The sequence below is a fragment of the Salmo salar genome, chromosome 04 (genome assembly GCF_965601325.2).
Source record: "Salmo salar chromosome 04, fSalSal1, whole genome shotgun sequence".
NCBI lineage: Eukaryota > Metazoa > Chordata > Actinopteri > Salmoniformes > Salmonidae > Salmo > Salmo salar.
Genome location: NC_138294.1, coordinates 62814822 through 62832100, shown reverse-complemented (window position 1 = coordinate 62832100; position 17279 = coordinate 62814822). Strand labels below are relative to the sequence as shown.

The 17279-nt window shown below is 42.9% G+C and overlaps 1 pseudogene; it reads left to right on the top strand.

The window, feature by feature from the left end:
* LOC106603422 (zinc finger SWIM domain-containing protein 7-like) overlaps positions 1-7226 on the top strand; it is a 46625-nt pseudogene extending 39399 nt beyond the window's left edge.
* The last annotated feature ends 10053 nt before the right edge of the window (positions 7227-17279 follow it).

Sequence of the window (17279 nt, the reverse complement as noted above, 5' to 3'; positions counted from 1 at the left end):
AGCTAACTAGAATGATGGTGGTAACTGGTTAGCTATGGGGAAGCAAGAGAGTCGCATGTGTATAATCGGAGGCGGAGCTGGAGCGGAGCCTGTCTGCCTGTCTGCCCACACTCATCGCTTGCTCCCCCGCAGTTCACCAGTTGATGTAGGCTGTGTGTGCCCGGTGTAGTTTTGTCCAGTCCACTTAGTAGTCAGATTTTAGTCACAAATAGTTTTTGTTTAGTTATAGTTTTTTCTGGGGCAATTTAGTCAGTGCCTCTGAAAAATAGGTGTTAAACAAATATTTTTGTCGACGAAATTAACACTGCTGTCCAAGTGGCATAACGTTGAATGTCATGGTGTTGTTCATGGTGGTGGAGGATTGCCACAGGACCTGCATCCTATTATTCTTCCATTTGGCAACCCTCCAAATGAAAACCAGGGCTATTGACAGTGTGTGTTTTATGTTCTCTCTTTAAAATGCCTCGCTGCAGAATCCCTAGTCAGACAGTAGCCTACAGTCCAGTGTCTGTATTACCTTGTCAGCCCTGGCTAGAGGCTCCTATAGTTCTAGTGTGGGACACTAACTGATAGTAGCCATGTTACCTCTCTCATGAGTTTATTTTACAGAGACAAGAGGTTGATAAATGAGACTCCCTTCTCCTCTTCTTCTCATCTGCTATCCTTTCTTTTCATTTCCCTGGTTCCAGTTACACAGATGGTAGTTTCTTTGCCAAGGTATCTTGTATGGCCAGTCCTTCATACTGTTGGGTTCTGAGAATATGAAATACACTTATTAATGTCACTGAGGGAGAGAGGGTAATGTATAACGTTTACATTATATCAGGTATCCTATTGAAATATTGAGCGCGGGGAAGCGATCACATGGCAGGAATTGATAAGGGGAGAGAGCCATGTATTACTGATGAAGGGGGTTGAGATCAGGTCAGGTCACGTTAAGGGAGAAATAAAAGTTTATGGCCCGTATCACTTAGTGTCCTGCCTAGCAGTAAAGACAATGTTTGTACAGATGTGTAGGAAGAGACTCAGCCGAGGAGGAAGGGTTAAATATCAGTGCTTGTGTGAAAATGTTTTCGTCTAATGCAGCTCTATTGATCCTCTGGGAAGAATAAACTTGGTTAAGCTTTCATAGTGTCCGTTGAGTTTTTTACACTGAGAATTAGAACCTAACAATATGTCAGGCCAAATTTCCCATTTTTCCCCTCTCCCTGAAGTGTGCACTTGTTCACTCCCCCTCAACTACTGTAAAAGCATTGAGTTGATTTTTAGATGGATTGTCTACCATATTGGCATTGTTATATCAATTTAATGCTCTTAAATCCTTGAGGGGGAGTGAACGAATACACACCACAGTTACAGTCTCCCTCCAGTGCCCTCAGCTGGTGTTAGGAGTATGTATCGGAGGCGAAGTCAGGTGCAGGAGAGCAGAGTGTAGTGAACAGGCGCACTTTTTATTCCGGTCAAAATGACAGCACAAAAATAACATAAAATGTGCCCAAAACACGGAACATAGACAAAAAATAGTGTGCGTAACAATATCCACAATATCAAAATGCAAGTAACACAAACAATCCTACACAAAGACATGATGGGGAACAGAGGAATAAATACATATGAAATGATTGGGGAATGAAAACCAGGTGTGCAGGGAACAAGACAAAACAAATGGATACATGAAAAATGGAGCGGCGATGGCTAGAAAGCCGGTGATGTCGACCGCCGAACGCCGCCCGAACAAGGAGAGGAGCCGACTTCGGCGGAAGTCGTGACAGCTGGGTGGTTTTCGGTCTCGTTACTCTGCTTTTGTCACTTTTTAAATTGACTCCATGGAATTGTCCCTGCGGAGTAACTCATTTATAATGCAACATTTCAACGAATGAGGTGTTTTATTTTGTAGGTCACTAGGAAGGTTATTTAGAGGGACTACACGACTGTGAATTTGTGTCGGCTAGGGAATAATGGAGCCTGTTTCTGCCATGTTGAGAGTCATTAGTTGTGGTGACGAGGCTGTGTAATCTTCTGAATTAATGCCCTCATGCGCCATCTTCAGAATGGGGCTGGAGCTGAGTCCGTCACAAAGTATGGACAGTGACGTAAAGTACTTAAGTAGAAATACTTTGTGCTTTGGGGTATCTGTACTTTACTATACTATTTATATTTCTGACAACTTTGACTTCACTACATTCCTAAAGAAAATAATGTACTTTTTACTCCATACATTTTCCCTGACACCCAAAAGTACTCATTACATTTTGACAGGAAAATGGTCCAATTCACACACTTATCAAAATAATACATGGTCATCTCTATTACCTCTGATCTGGCGGACTCAGTAAACATAAATCATAATTTGTAAATTATGTCTGAGTGTTGGAGTGTGCACCAGGCTATCCATACATTTAAAAACAAGAAAATGGTGCCTTCTGCTTTGCTTAATATAAGGACTTTGAAATGATTTATATTTTAACTTTTGATACTTAAGGGTATTTAGAACCAAATACTTTTAGACTTTTACTCAAGTAGTATTTTACTTGGTAACTTTTACTTTTACTTGAGTAACTTTCTATTAAGGAATCTATACTTTTACTCAAGTATGACATTGGGTACTTTTTCCACCACTGAGTATGGACTAAGTGTCTGGTATGGCCAGGAGTTGTTGTCTGGCATGCGAGTTTAGGTATACTTTACAGCTACAGTATTTGTTGGAGTATATGCAATATTTGGAGAAACCTGGCTAGCTTTATGAGATTATTGTCTAACACTTTTAAATCCAATACATGTTTAACACGCTCCCTCTTCCAGACACCAGGGGTGTATTTAGTGATGTAAAACATTGTGGATGTTTCAGGTAAAAATAGAATGAACAGACCTGACGCAATTCCATATTCTATCTGACGGACAATCATATCTGTTCTACACCATACATGTATTCCTATCTGAATGTTCTGTAACGTAACATCATCCTGAAAAGGTTTAATGACACATGGACAAGTACAGTGAAATGCCTTTCTTGCAAGCTCTAACCCCAACAATGCAGTAATCTATATCAATATAATAATACAAATAACAAAGTAGAACAAAAACACACAATATATACAAATAAGAAATAAGAAGAACACGATAAAGTAAGTAAGCATGCTATATACATGGTCAGTTCCAGTACCATATTTACAATGTGCAGGGATACTGGAGCGATAGAGGTAGAAATGTGTAGGGGTAAGGTGACTAGGCATCAGGATATATGATAAACAGAGTAGCAGCAGCGTGTATGATGATTGAATCTGAGTGGGTGTAGAGTCAGTATAAATGTATGTGTGTGTGTGAGCAAATAATGGATTGACTGTTTATATGTGTGTTGGAGTGTCAGTGTGCATAGTGTGTAGGGGCCTGTGAGTGTGAAATAAGAATAAAATACAAAAGTCAACACAGATTGTCCGTGTAGCCATTTTGTTTGCTATTTAGCAGTCTGATGACTTGGGGATAGAAGCTGTTCAGGAGCTTGTTGGTGTCAGACTTGATGCACCGGTACCGCTTGCTGTACGGAAGCAGAGAGAACATTCTATGGCTTGGGTGGTTGGAGTCATTAACGATTTTCAGGGCCTTCCTTTCACACCGCCTGATATAGAGGTCCAGGATGGCAGGGAGCTCAGATCCAGTGATGTGCTGGGCTGTCCTGACCACCCTCTGTAGCGATCAAGGTAGTGCTCGAGGCAGTGCTATTGCCATACCAAGCAGTGATGCAGCCAGTCAAGATGCTCTTAATGGTACAGCTGTAGAACATTTTGAGGATTTGAGGACCCATGCCAAACATTTTCAACCTCCTGAGGGGGAAGAGGCGCTGTCGCGCCTTCTTTACAACTGTGAGCGTGGACCATTTTACGTTTTTAGTGATTTGACACCGAGGAACTTGAAGCTCTCGACCTGCTCCACTACAGCCCCGTTGATGTGGCTGGGGGTGTGCTTGCCCCCCCGTTTCCTGTAGTCCACGATCAGCTCCTTGGTCTTACTTACGTTAAAGGAGAGGTGGTTGTTCCAGCCCCACAATGCCAGGTTACTGACCTCCTTCCTGTAGGCTGTCTCATCGCCGCTGTTGATCAGGCCTACCACCGTTGTGTCGTCAGCAAACTTGTTGATGGTGTTGGAGTCGTGCATGACCATGTGGTTGTGGGTGAACAGGAAGTACAGGAGGGATCTAAGTACACACCCCTGTGGTGCCCTCGTGTTGAGGGTCAGCGCGGCGGGGGTGATGTTGCCTACTCTCACCACTTGGGGTCGGCTGTAAGAAAGTTAGCAGGATGTGTTAGGGCTCTTTGGAGGAGCTCGGGGATTGTTGAGATAAGGATGAGATGAGGTCAGTGGGAGCTTGTTTCACTTCATTCCTCACCCAGTTCTACTGATCGACCGTTTTCAGAGCTCATCTGTTGTGAACATGTGTGGAATTGACTCAAGCTGTTTTCACTGGCAGACAAAGGCAGTATAAGTACGGACAGAATTCACATAATCAAGTACTTGCTAGAGACATAAGACATTCTCTCTCTTCTACAACACTGTGGTGATTCAGAGAATCTTTCCATGGTCGTTTATGTCCTTGTTTGCATAAATCCACGGTCCAGGACACCTGTGTCTTTGTCCAGCTCTGCCTTTGTCTTTGACTCCTACTTGTTGTTTTTGTTAATGTGTCTGTAGTGATCTAAGGCACTCCATCTCAGTGCTTGAGGCGTCACTACGGACACCCTGGTTCGAATCCAGTCGGTATCACAACCGGCCGTGATTGGGAGTCCCATAGAGCGGCTCACAATTGGCCTAGCGTTGTCTGGGTTTGGCCGGTGTAGGCCATCATTGTAAATAAGAATTTGTTCTTAACTGACTTGCCCAGTTAAATAAAGGTTACATTTTTTTTATTTTAAAAATTGTTTTGTTGAAGGTGATGGTCGAGTCAGGGCTGCTGTACACTTTAAATCAAATCAAATGGTATTTGTCACGCTCTCATGCTTTGTAAACAACAGGTGTAGACTAACAGTGAAATGCTTACTTACGGGCCCTTCCCAACAATGCAGAGAGAAATATAGAAAAATAATAGAAACATAATAAAACAAGGAATAAATACACAATGAGTAACGATAACTTGGCTATATTCACGGGGTACCAGTACCAAGTCGATGTGCAGGAATACGGGGTAATTGAGATAGATACTGTATGTACATATGGGAAGGGGTGAAATGACTAGGCAACAGGATAAATAATAAGCAGATGGGTCAAAAAGTTAGTGCAAAGGGGGGGTCAATTCAGATCATCTGGGTAGCTATTTGGTTAACTATTTAGCAGTGTTATGGTTTGGGGGTAGAAGCTGTTCAGGGTCCTGTTGGTTCCAGACTTGGTGCATCAGCACCGCTTGCCATGCGGTAGCAGATAGAACAGTCTATGACTTCGGTGGCTGGTGTCTTTGACCATTTTTAGGGCCTTCCTCTGACACCGCCTGGTATAGAGGTCCTAGATGTCAGGGAGCTCAGCCCCAGTGATGTACTGGGCCATACGCACTACCCTCTGTAGCGCCATGCGATTGGATGACAAGCAGTTGCCATACCAAGCGCTGATGCAGCCAGTCAAGATGCTCTCAGTGGTGCACCTGCTACACCTCCTGACACTACTGCACCTGCCCAGCCTTCACCTACACCGTGCTCAGGAAGAACGAGAGCCTGCTGGTGAGCACAGAGCCATAATAACGTATTCATATATTAATAGAACATACAGCCATAAACTACAAAGACATCATACAAAACCTATGCACGCATGCACGCAAGCACACTCACACACACACAAACAAACACACACACACACACACACACACACACAGACAGACACACACCACCTCGTCGGGTCATGCTCTTTGTCTTGGGTAATGCATAGATCCTGAGCAAGACAAGATGCGGAACTCAACCTTTCAGGGTTAGTCCCTGTCAGAAAGTGCTCACATGTTGATCTGTACAACAGTAGCACTGAGCAGACAGGGGATATTTTGGTCAGGTTTCATCTTTGATTTCGCATTTTTATTTGCTATAAAACAATGTGGGCTACTAGCTACACCTTGAATAAGGACAACTCCAGTCCCTAGAGTGACAATGCTAAAATCAACCTGAGAAACAAAAAGCAGCAAGAGACTAAAGGGTCAACCATAGTCTTATATTCTTAGACTGATGTCCATGAGATAAAAGAGATCCTTATTGGATCATTATTAGCAAGACACTGGCATTAGTGGTCTTTTTACATCTCATTTAAACCTGTCCATCACATATGACACCCAGGAGCCCAAAACCAAAAAGACCCCAAAGTCCCATCAACCCTCAGCTGCCTCTGAATATTTCCCTGAAAACAGAATACTGTATATCCATACCTCACAGTGAGGTTGACCAAACTACTCCCCCTCTCTCCCAGCCAGAGCTGTCTGTGTTGTTTTAAGGGCACTGCAGACCTTGTCATCGTCATTGCGACCCCGTCATGGGTCAGTTAGGGCAGATCAGGGCCAGACCAGGGGCAGGGCCAGTCTCACTGTAGACCACGTCATCATCCGCATCATTGGTCTACGTCTATCAAACAGAACTAGGTCACACTAGTGGGCCACTGGGGGTTTCACATGGAGCGTACTGCCTGGACAGTCTACAGTCCATGAAAGCCCAGTCTCCCAGCTCCAGGACAGCAGACCAGCAGGAGAGAGACCACTGTGTACTGAACTGTTACTCTGAAAAATATCCCTGAGATGATGGAAAAAATGTAATGGAACTTATTTTTGCCAAATGTTTTTGGGGAATATAATACATTCTTCCACCTTATTACATTGGTATGACAAATACTGATGTTGTGGTTATTACATGTTTTATAAATGTAATAACCGTAAGTTAAAAACAACTGAGTCACACATATATTAATCATGATGATGATAAGCGTATCTGCAAACTTGCCTGAAGTTGAATTCTGTCTGTGTGACACACACACACACACACACACACACACACACACACACACACACACACACACACACACACACACACACACAGAAAAGAAAAGCTGCACACTCTCATGGCTCCAATGCATTAGATTTAATAAGCTAGCTAAAATTCCTAACATTCCTCCTCCTGTGTTAGTGTAAGCATATCCTGGTGGCTTACCTCAGTCATGCCATGGGACTGTCCCAGCAGGACAGCTATATCAGTCCCAAAACAGACACGTAGAGCACAGTCTAACAGGTCACTGAAACAGACTCAAACCCTTGCAGCACCATCTAAGACCAAGCTGCTGAAGCTAAAGATGTTTAAAAGCCAAAGCCTACTGCTGCTGCATGGTCTCCTCCAGTCTATCTGCATGTGTGAAGATTATTTTTATGGCTTTTAGGTCATTGTGCTGTTCTTCTGGACGTCTGGTGTGGTTCTCTGCTTTCTGAAAATCTGTCAACAGATGTTGCATTTGTTTGTGACTGTGTAAGTGTTCTTAATGTGTTACCAGAGAATGTGCATCTATTCATTGACTTTAGTTTTAGACTCTCCTTTTATTTGAAGACAAGTCAGTCACCCTATGGTGTTGCCTGCTGAAAGGGAACTGTAAAGGTAAGACACATTTTACTCAGTCCAGTGGTTCAGTGACCAGAGATTACAAAGATGTTTGAGTTTTTCAGAAGGCTTTGTATATTTATTATTTGTTCTGAACTTAAAACATTGAAAATTGTTATACGTGGGTTTGTAAACTCTTCTTGTAAGAATATGAACATTTGACCTGTAACAATATAAGCACAGCTTTTATTAACAAAATAATTCACCATACATACACATTGGCAATTTTAGCATGCAAATCTTGGTGGGGAAAACTTCCAAAACATTTTTTAGATGCATGCCAGCAAAGCCACTACACAACACAACACTAAACAATACATTAATTACACTATAACGGTGACAAAGGTTGCCCAGAAACTGTTAGGGCCTACATACAGCTGTCCCAACAGCAGAGTCCCAACACTTTACCATTGATATACCTGGCTATCAGTGGAGCCTTGTCTGTCAGCGAAACAGTTCATTCAGCATCATTTACTGCCTTTTTAAAAAACATAGCTGACTTGCTTAAACAAATGTGGTTTCTACTGACAACTGAGATGTACAAACTATGACATAAGGGGACTACGAGCGAATAAGAGGCAATCCGTAATTTCGATTGTATAACAATACAGGGCGAGACCCAGATGCAGACACGGGAGGCAGATGGTTTGAGTCAGGCAAGAGACAGGTCGTGGACAGGAAAAATATGATAAACCAGGTCAGTGTCCAGGAAGTACAGAGTGGCAGGCGGGCTCAGAGTCAGGGCAGGCAAGGGTCAAAGCCAGGAGGACTAGAAAAACAGAGATAAGAAAAAATCAGGAGCACGGAAAAAACCACGCTGGTTGACTTGATAAGAGAAGACAAACTGGCAACAGACAAACAAAGAACACAGGAATAAATACCCAGGGACTAATTTGGGAAAACAGGCAGTGGCGGTTCTAGACCATTTCAACTGGGGGGGGGGGGGGGGGGGCAAGCTGGGGCCAGTTGTACTGTTAGAGGGGCCAGTTACATTAGACGTTATTGTTGTCATATCGTTTTCTTCACTGCATTGCAGGCAAAAGACCATGTTCATAATCATCATCGTTGCCACTGTCTAATAACGGATGGAAAAAAAGAACGACAGCAAAAATGAGCTATGTAAAAATAATTTCATACTCCACATTTAGGGGGGCCACAAGGGGGTCCAAAATTGTTGTCACAGGGGCACTGCCCTTTATTAACTGCAGCTTTATTAACTCAAGGATTCTTTATTTTATTTACATTGTTTGCAAACTGATATGTGACACATACTAATGCCAAAATAACATGCAAAAACTCATCATTTTTATTTACTTTTTTTGCTAAACAGGTGGGGCTCAAAACAGGTAGGGCTCTGCCCCACCTGCCTTGAATGACAGGTCGCCACAGTACATACAGATATTCTCATGTTAAATAGCAGTATTGGTTTACAGTTGTAGCCAGTTGAGTGAAAGAATAATTATTTAACCTGTTATGGCTAGGGGGCAGTATTTTCATGGCTGGATAAAAAACGTACCCGATTTAATCTGGTTACTACTCCTGCCCAGTAACTAGAATATGCATATAATTATTGGCTTTGGATAGAAAACACCCCAAAGTTTCTAAAACTGTTTGAATGGTGTCTGTGAGTATAACAGAACTCCTATGGCAGGCAAAAACCTGAGAAGATTTCATGCAGGAAGTGGCCTGTCTGACAAGGTGTCGTTCTTCTTGTCTCTGTTTATTGAAGAGTGAGGATCTTAGCTGTCCCGTGACACTTCCTACGGCTGCCATAGGCACTCAGAAGGCGGCAAAACGCTGAATCGTGGCTTTGCATGCTCTGGCTGAAACAAAGTAGCGCGTTTGGGTAGTGGCTGGTTACAGTACTGGGAGACTCAGGCTCGTGCCCGCGTCGACCGAAAGCTTTGTTTTCTTTCCTCTGTTTAGCTAAATGGACATTCCCGGTCGGAATATTATCGCTTTTTTACGAGAAAAATGGCATAAAAATGGATTTTAAACAGTGGTTGACATGCTTCGAAGTACGGTAATGGAATATTTAGATTTTTTTTGTCACGAATTGCGCCATGCGCACGACCCTGATTTACCATTTCGGATAGTGTCTGGGACGCACGAACAAAACGCCGCTATTCGGATATAACAATGGATTATTTTGGACCAAACCAACATTTGTTATTGAAGTAGCAGTCCTGGGAGTGCATTCTGACGAAGACAACAAAAGGTAATCAAACTTTTATAATAGTAAATCTGATATTGGTGAGTGCTAAACTTGCCGGGTGTCTAAATAGCTAGCCCGTGATGGCTGGGCTATGTACTTAGAATATTGCAAAATGTGCTTTCACCAAAAAGCTATTTTAAAATCGGACATATCGAGTGCATAGAGGAGTTCTGTATCTATAATTCTTAAAATAATTGTTATGCTTTTTGTGAACGTTTATCGTGAGTAATTTAGTAAATTGTTAGCAAATTCCCCGGAAGTTTGCGGGGGGTATGCTAGTTCTGAACGTCACATGCTAATGTCAAAAGCTGTTTTTTGATATAAATATGAACTTCATTGAACAAAACATGCATGTATTGTATAACATAATGTCCTAGGTGTGTCATCTGATGAAGATCATCAAAGGTTAGTGCAGCATTTAGCTGTCTTCTGGGTTTTTGTGACATTATATGCTAGCTTGAAAAATGGGTGTCTGATTATTTCTGGCTTGGTACTCTGCTGACATAATCTAATGTTTTGCTTTCGCTGTAAAGCCTTTTTGAAATCGGACAGTGTGGTTAGATAAAGGAGAGTCTTGTCTTTAAAATGCTGTGAAATAGTCATATGTTTGAAAAATTGAAGTTTGTGTATTTTTGAGGAATTTGTAATTCGCGCCACGCCTATCATTGGATATTGGAGCAGGTGTTCCGCTAGCGGAACGTCTAGATGTAAGAGGTTAAACATTGAACATCATAGACGTGAACCACAGTGGACTGTTTAGGCTACTGATTAGTGACATCAATACTATAACACATTTGCAAACACACAGGTTGGAATGGAAGGCAGGATCACTATGAAAAGCTTGTTTTTATATGGTTTTGCTCATTCATTCATCATTCACAAGTCATGCTTGTTGAAGGCTTTTCCACCCACAGTATTTAGCAGGGTTGGGATCAATTCCATTCCAATTCAGTCAACTCTGGAAGTAAACTGAGATTCCAATTCCACATTTTTCTCATTGAGAAGCACTTATGGAAATTGGAATTTCATGTTATTGACTGAAGTGGAATGGAATTGACCCCAGCCCTGGTGTCTTGATGCTAAGGTCACATTTGAGTGAACAAATGATAGTAATACCAGTGCAGTGCAGTCTCAAATGGAATGTACTTGAGGTTCTGCACAGTCCTATAGTTTAGCCCTTGAAGTTGTAGAGGTCAAGGTTGATGAGTATGGTGAAGAAATTAAAAACTAGAGCCACATGGCTCTTAACTGCTAGGACAAGGACAGACAGTATGCAGTGGACAGTATACAGTTTGACAATATTGAGTGTTAAAAGCTTGTCCTTGTGGAGACGCCAGCCTCTCTCTTTTCTCTTTTATTACAGAGAGGCAGTTAGTCACAGTTGCCACTCTATGACGATGGTGGCCTGTGGTGGAATGGAATATGCCAGTTGGGCAAATGATCACAGCTGTGTCCATGTGAAGGGTGTGTAGATGTCTGTGTGTGTCTGTGTGTGCGTGTGTGTTTGTGTTTATGTGTCCATGTGAGGGTTGTATAATATGCCTTTTAGGGATGCCAAGAGATGAGGGTGACATCATATCCTAGATTTGTTTTCCCATATGATTTAGGCTATGTTGAACAAGACCCTAAAATATGTCTGCATTTTGTCAGGAATTATAATGTAAATCCATCAATTTAAAAAGGTAAGTAATAGTCAAATAATGAGGCATGTATTTGTTAGTAATGATTTACATGGTTTTCTTGCCAAAGGTCTCAACCTCTAAATATCCTCTGTATCTGTGAATTTCAGATGTATTTTTTTTCACATGAATCAGTCAGTCTTCCTCACTACATTCAAATAAAATAAAATAAAATAAAATGTTATTAGTCACATGCGCTGAATACAATAGGTGTAGAAGACCTTACAGTGAAATGCTTACTTACGAGCCCCTAACCAACAATGCAGTTTAAAAAAAATATGGAAAAGAATAAGATATAAAATTAACAAGTAATTAAAGAGCAGCAGTAAAATAACAATAGCGAGACTATATAGAAAGGGGTGCCGATACAGAGTCAATGTGAGGGGGCACCGGTTAGTTGAGGTAATATTTGCATGTAGGTAGAGTTATTAAGGTGACTATGCATAGATGACAACAGAGAGTAGTAGTGGTGTAAAGAGAGGGGGTGGGGGGGCAATGCAAATAGTCTGGGTAGCCATTTGACTAGATGTTCAGGAGTCTTATGGCTTGGGGGTAGAAGCTGTTTAGAAGCCTATGGACCTAGACTTGGTGCTCCGGTATCGCTTGCCATGCGGTAGCAGAGAGAACAGTCTATGACTAGGGTTGCTGGAGACTTTGACAATTTAAGGGCCTTCCTCTGACACCACCTGGATGGTAGGAAGCTTGGCCCCTCTGCCTTGCGGTCGGAGGCTGAGCAGTTGCCATACCAGGCAGTGATGCAACTAGTCTGGATGCTCTCGATGGTGCAGCTGTAGAACCTTTTGAGAATCTGAGGACCTATGCCAAATCTTTTCAGTCTCCTGAGGAGGAATAGGTTTTGTCGTGCCCTCTTCACGACTGTCTTGGTGTGCTTGGACCATGATAGTTTGTTGGTGATGTGGACACCAAGGAACTTGAAACTCTCAACCTGCTCCATTGCAGACCTGTCGACGAGAATGGGGGCGTGCTCTGTCCTCTTTTTCCTGTTGTCCACAATCATCTCCTATGTCTTGATCACGTTGAGGGAGAGGTTGTTGTCCTGGCACCACACGGTCAGGTCTCTGATCTCCCCCCATAGGCTGTCTCGCCGTTGTCGGTGATCAGGCCTACAACTGTTGTGTTATTGGCAAATTGAATGATGATGTTGGAGTCATGCCTGGCCGTGCAGTCATGAGTGAACAGGCAGTACAGGAGGGGACTGAGCATGCACCCCTGTGGGGCCCCTGTGTTGAGGATCAGCGTGGCAGATGTGTTGTTACCCACCCTTACCACCTGGAGGCGGCCCGTTAGGAAGTCCAGGATCCAGTTGCAGAGGGAGGTGTTTAGTCCCAGGGTCCTTAGCTTAGTGATGAGCTTTGAGGGCACTATGGTGTTGAACGCTGAGCTGTAGTCAATGAATAGCATTCTCACATAGATGTTCCTTTTGTCCAGGTGGGAAAGGGCAGGGTGGATTGCAATAGAGATTGCATCATCTGGGGATCTGTTGGGGCGGTATGCAAATTGGAGTGGGTCCTGGGTTTCTGGGATAATGGTGTTGATGTGAGCCATGACCAGTCTTTCAGAGCACTTCATGACTACAGACGTGAGTGCTACGGGTCGGTAGTAATTTAGGCAGGTTACCTTAGTGTTCTTGGGCATAGGCACTATGGTGGTCTGCTTAAAACATGTTGGTATTACAGACTCTCTAGAAGAAAAAGAAACGCACACCTATTAAGGCGAGGTGCTGGCTAGCGGAGTAGAAAACTTGAAAATAAGGGAGAGCTGCACACTCTAGGAGCTCAGATGCAAAAATGTAATATCCAACGTTTCGACAGCCAAGCTGTCTTCATCAGGGTATCATCACAAACACTGCGAGATGACTCGTTTATATAGTGTCAGAAGACACACAGGTGTCTGTAATCATGGCCAAATGTGGCCTAATATCATTGGTTAACTCTGAAATATAAAAATGGCATACAAAGAACATACAAAAGAACAAATGGATAGCATACGATCATAGATACATTTTAGACTACACAAGCTCACAAACAATTACAATGGCAAAGTCACAAAAGGTATTACAGACTGGGACAGGGACAGGTTGAAAATGTAAGTGAAGACACTTTCCAGTTGGTCAGCACATGCTCGCAATACACGTCCTGGTAATCCGTCTGGCTCTGCGGCCTTGCGAATGTTGACCTGTTTAAAGGTCTTACTCACATCGGCAGCGGAGAGCGTGATCACACAGTCTTCCGGAACAGCTGGTGCTCTCATGCATGTTTCAGTGCTATTTGCCTCGAAGCGAGCATAGAAGTGGTCTAGCTCGTCTGGTAGGCTCGTGTCACTGGGCAGCTCTCGGCTGTGCTTCCCTTTGCAGTCTGTAATGGTTTGCAAGCCCTGCCACATCCAACGAGCTTCAGAGCCGGTGGAGTACGATTTGATGTATTGACGAATTGACGCTTTGCCTGTTTGATGGTTCGTCGGAGGGCATAGCGGGATTTCTTATAAGCTTTCGGGTTAGAGTCCCGCTCCTTGAAAGCGGCAGCTCTAGCCTTTAGCTCAGTGCGGATGCTGCCTGTAATCCATGGCTTCTGGTTGGGGTATGTACTGTGGTATACCGCGGGGTGTTGGGTTGAGCGTGCAGAGATTGACACAGAGACAGGGAGGCGTTAGTCCGAAAAACAACTTTACTTAAGACAGAAAATAAATATATCAAAGAAATAACTTAGGTTTTGCTCGGTCTTCCTTCTCTCTCTTAACTGGTGTCTGTCTCTCTCCCTTCTCTCCCGTGGTGTGCCATCGGGCTCCTTTTATTTAGCCTCCACAGCTGGTTGGCACTTTCCTCTAATTACCTCCACTTAGCTGTCCGTGTCGGGGTGCCCAGCTCCTGTATTTCCAGCAGAGGGAGTCAACGTCGCCTCACGTACCTCCCCTCTATTACCATCCCCTGGGGTAGACCTCCTGGGATACCACAGTACGTACAGTCACTGTGGGGACGACGTCATCGATGCACTTATTTATGAAGCCAATGACTGATGTGGTGTACTCCTCAATGCCATTGGAGGAATCCCAGAACATATTCCAGTCTGTGCTAGCAAAACAGTCCTGTAGTTTAGCATCTGCTTCATCTGACCACTTTTTTATTGATCTAGTCACTTGTGCTTCCTGCTTTAATTTTTGCTTGTAAGCAGGAATCAGGAGGATGGAATTATGGTCATATTTGCCAAATGGATGGCGAGGGAGAGCTTTGTATCCATCTCTGTGTGTGGAGTATAGGTGGTCCAGAGTTATTTTTCCTCTGGTTGCACATGTGACATGCTGATAGAAATTTGGTAAAACGGATTTAACTTTCCCTGCATTAACGTCCCCGGCTAGTAGAAGCGCTGCCTCTGGATGCGCGTTTTATTGTTTGCTTATGGCGGAATACAGCTCATTCAATGCTGTCTTAGTGCCAGCCTCTGACTGTGGTGGTATGTAAACAGCTACGAAGAACACAGATGAAAACTCTCGGTAGGTAGTGTGGTCTACAGCTTATCTTGAGATACTCTACCTCAGGCGAGCAATAGCTCAAGACTTCCTTAGATATCGTGCACCAGCTGTTATTTTCAAAAATACATAGTCCGCCGCCCCTTGTCTTACCAGACGCCACTGTTCTATCCTGCCGGTTCATCGGATAACCAATGTTGATTTTGTCGTCATTCAGCCACGACTCCGTGAAGCATAAGATGTTACAGTTTTTAATGTCCCGTTGGTAGTTTAATCTTCCGCGTAACTCTGCGATTTTGTTCTCCAAGGATTGCACGTTTGCTAGCAGAATGGAGGGAAGTGGGGGTTTATTAGATCGCCTACGAATTCTCAGAAGGCAGCCCGCCCTTCGGCCCCTCTTTCTCCACCTCCTCTTCACGCAGATCACGGGGATCAGGGCCTGTTCCCGAGGAAGCAGTATATCCTTCATATCGGGCTCCTCAGAGTCGTGAAAGGAAAAAAAGGATTCTGCTAGTCCGTGGTGAGTAATCGCAGTCCTGATGTCTAGAAGTTATTTGTGGTCATAAGAGACGGTAGTGGCAACAATATGTACAAAATAAGTAAAAAAATAAGTTACAAACAACGCAAATAAACAAACAAAAAAACACAATCGGCTGGGGGTGTGTAAAACGTCTGCCTTCTTCTCCGGTGCCATCTTTTCTGTATATTCCTGAGCTTTCTCCATGACACTAAAGAAGCCATGACATTTGCTAAATTTAAGCAGAGCACAATAACACCCCACAAGTTTATATTATGTGTAAAAATACTTTTCCACTCCGAGTTGTATTGCGTGTGTGTTATGCCCTCTCACTGGAGATTTTGCTGATGTTGCAGACGTAAATTGTTCCACTGTGCAGACTTTCCTATGTCTTTTTACACACGACCTGTACTGAGGAAGTCCATGATGAACAATACAGTACACATCTCAGCCAGGTTTCTTAGCTTAGTGACAATATATAAATACCGAACATTGGTAAAAAACATATTATTTTGAAAAGTTAAGACTTAGAAAAAGCAATGTTTGAGTTATGGTTAATGTGTAGGAATGGTAAATGATGTGTTATCTTGTATTAATGGGTTCATTTCACAGTCCTGCAAATCATTGTTTTGTTTTGTTGTTTTGTTTTGTTGATGAAACAGAGGAGAGAAGCATCCAGCAAAGAGTGGGCTTTTTTTTGTTAAAATAAGACTGCTTTTCACAAGCCTGTTCCCAGATGTGTTTGTGCTGTCTGGCCAACTCCTATGGCCAAGACAGCACAAACAGATCTGGGATCAGGCTGGCTTTTCATCACCTGGCCCCTGATACTCAGATTAACTCATAAGTAATGCTCCCCATTCAAGTCACATTTGACAGATTAATCTATTCAGCTTCACATATCATCTTACCACTCTCTCTTTGTTCTGTAAACATGGAACAAATTCACAAAAGTAGTGCACTGGGCCTTTATTAGTCCTGTATTAGCGGACCAACATAGCTGTCAGTAGCAGACGGATATACACCCCCCCCCCCCTTGTCAAAAGAAATGCAGCACCCCCACCCCCAAACATTTTCATGTAGCTATGCACATGTTGATGTGTATAGCAGTTGCACTGAGCATTCAGGGGATATTTTGGTCAGGTCTCATCTTTGATTGAAGGTTTCTATTTGGATTGTAAATATCAGTTTTTTCTACAAAACAACCTGGGCTCCTAGCGACCCCTTGCATAAGGACAGCTCCAGTCCCTAGAGAGGCAGAGCTAAAATCAGCCTGAGAAACAGAAAGCAGCAAGAGACTAAAAGGCCCACCATGTAATGTATATTCTTAAAGTCTGCTTCTACCATTGATGTCCATGAGAAAAAAGAGATCCTTATTGGATACATTTAAAAATATATATATATATATTTCACCTTTATTTAACTAGGTAGGCTAGTTGAGAACAAGTTCTCATTTGCAACTACGACCTGGCCAAGATAAAGCGTAGCAATTTGACACATACAACAACACAGAGTTACACATGGAATAAACAAACATACAGTCAATAATACAGTAGAACAAAATAAAACCAAAAAAGTCTATATACAGTGAGTGCAAATGAGGTAAGTTAAGCCAATAAATAGGCCATGGTGGCGAAGTAATTACAATATAGCAATTAAAACACTGGAATGGTAGATGTGCAGAAGATGAATGTGCAAGTAGAGATACTGGGGTGCAAAGGAGCAAGATAAATAAATAAATACAGTATGGGGATGAGGTAGGTAGATAGATGGGCTGTTTACAGATG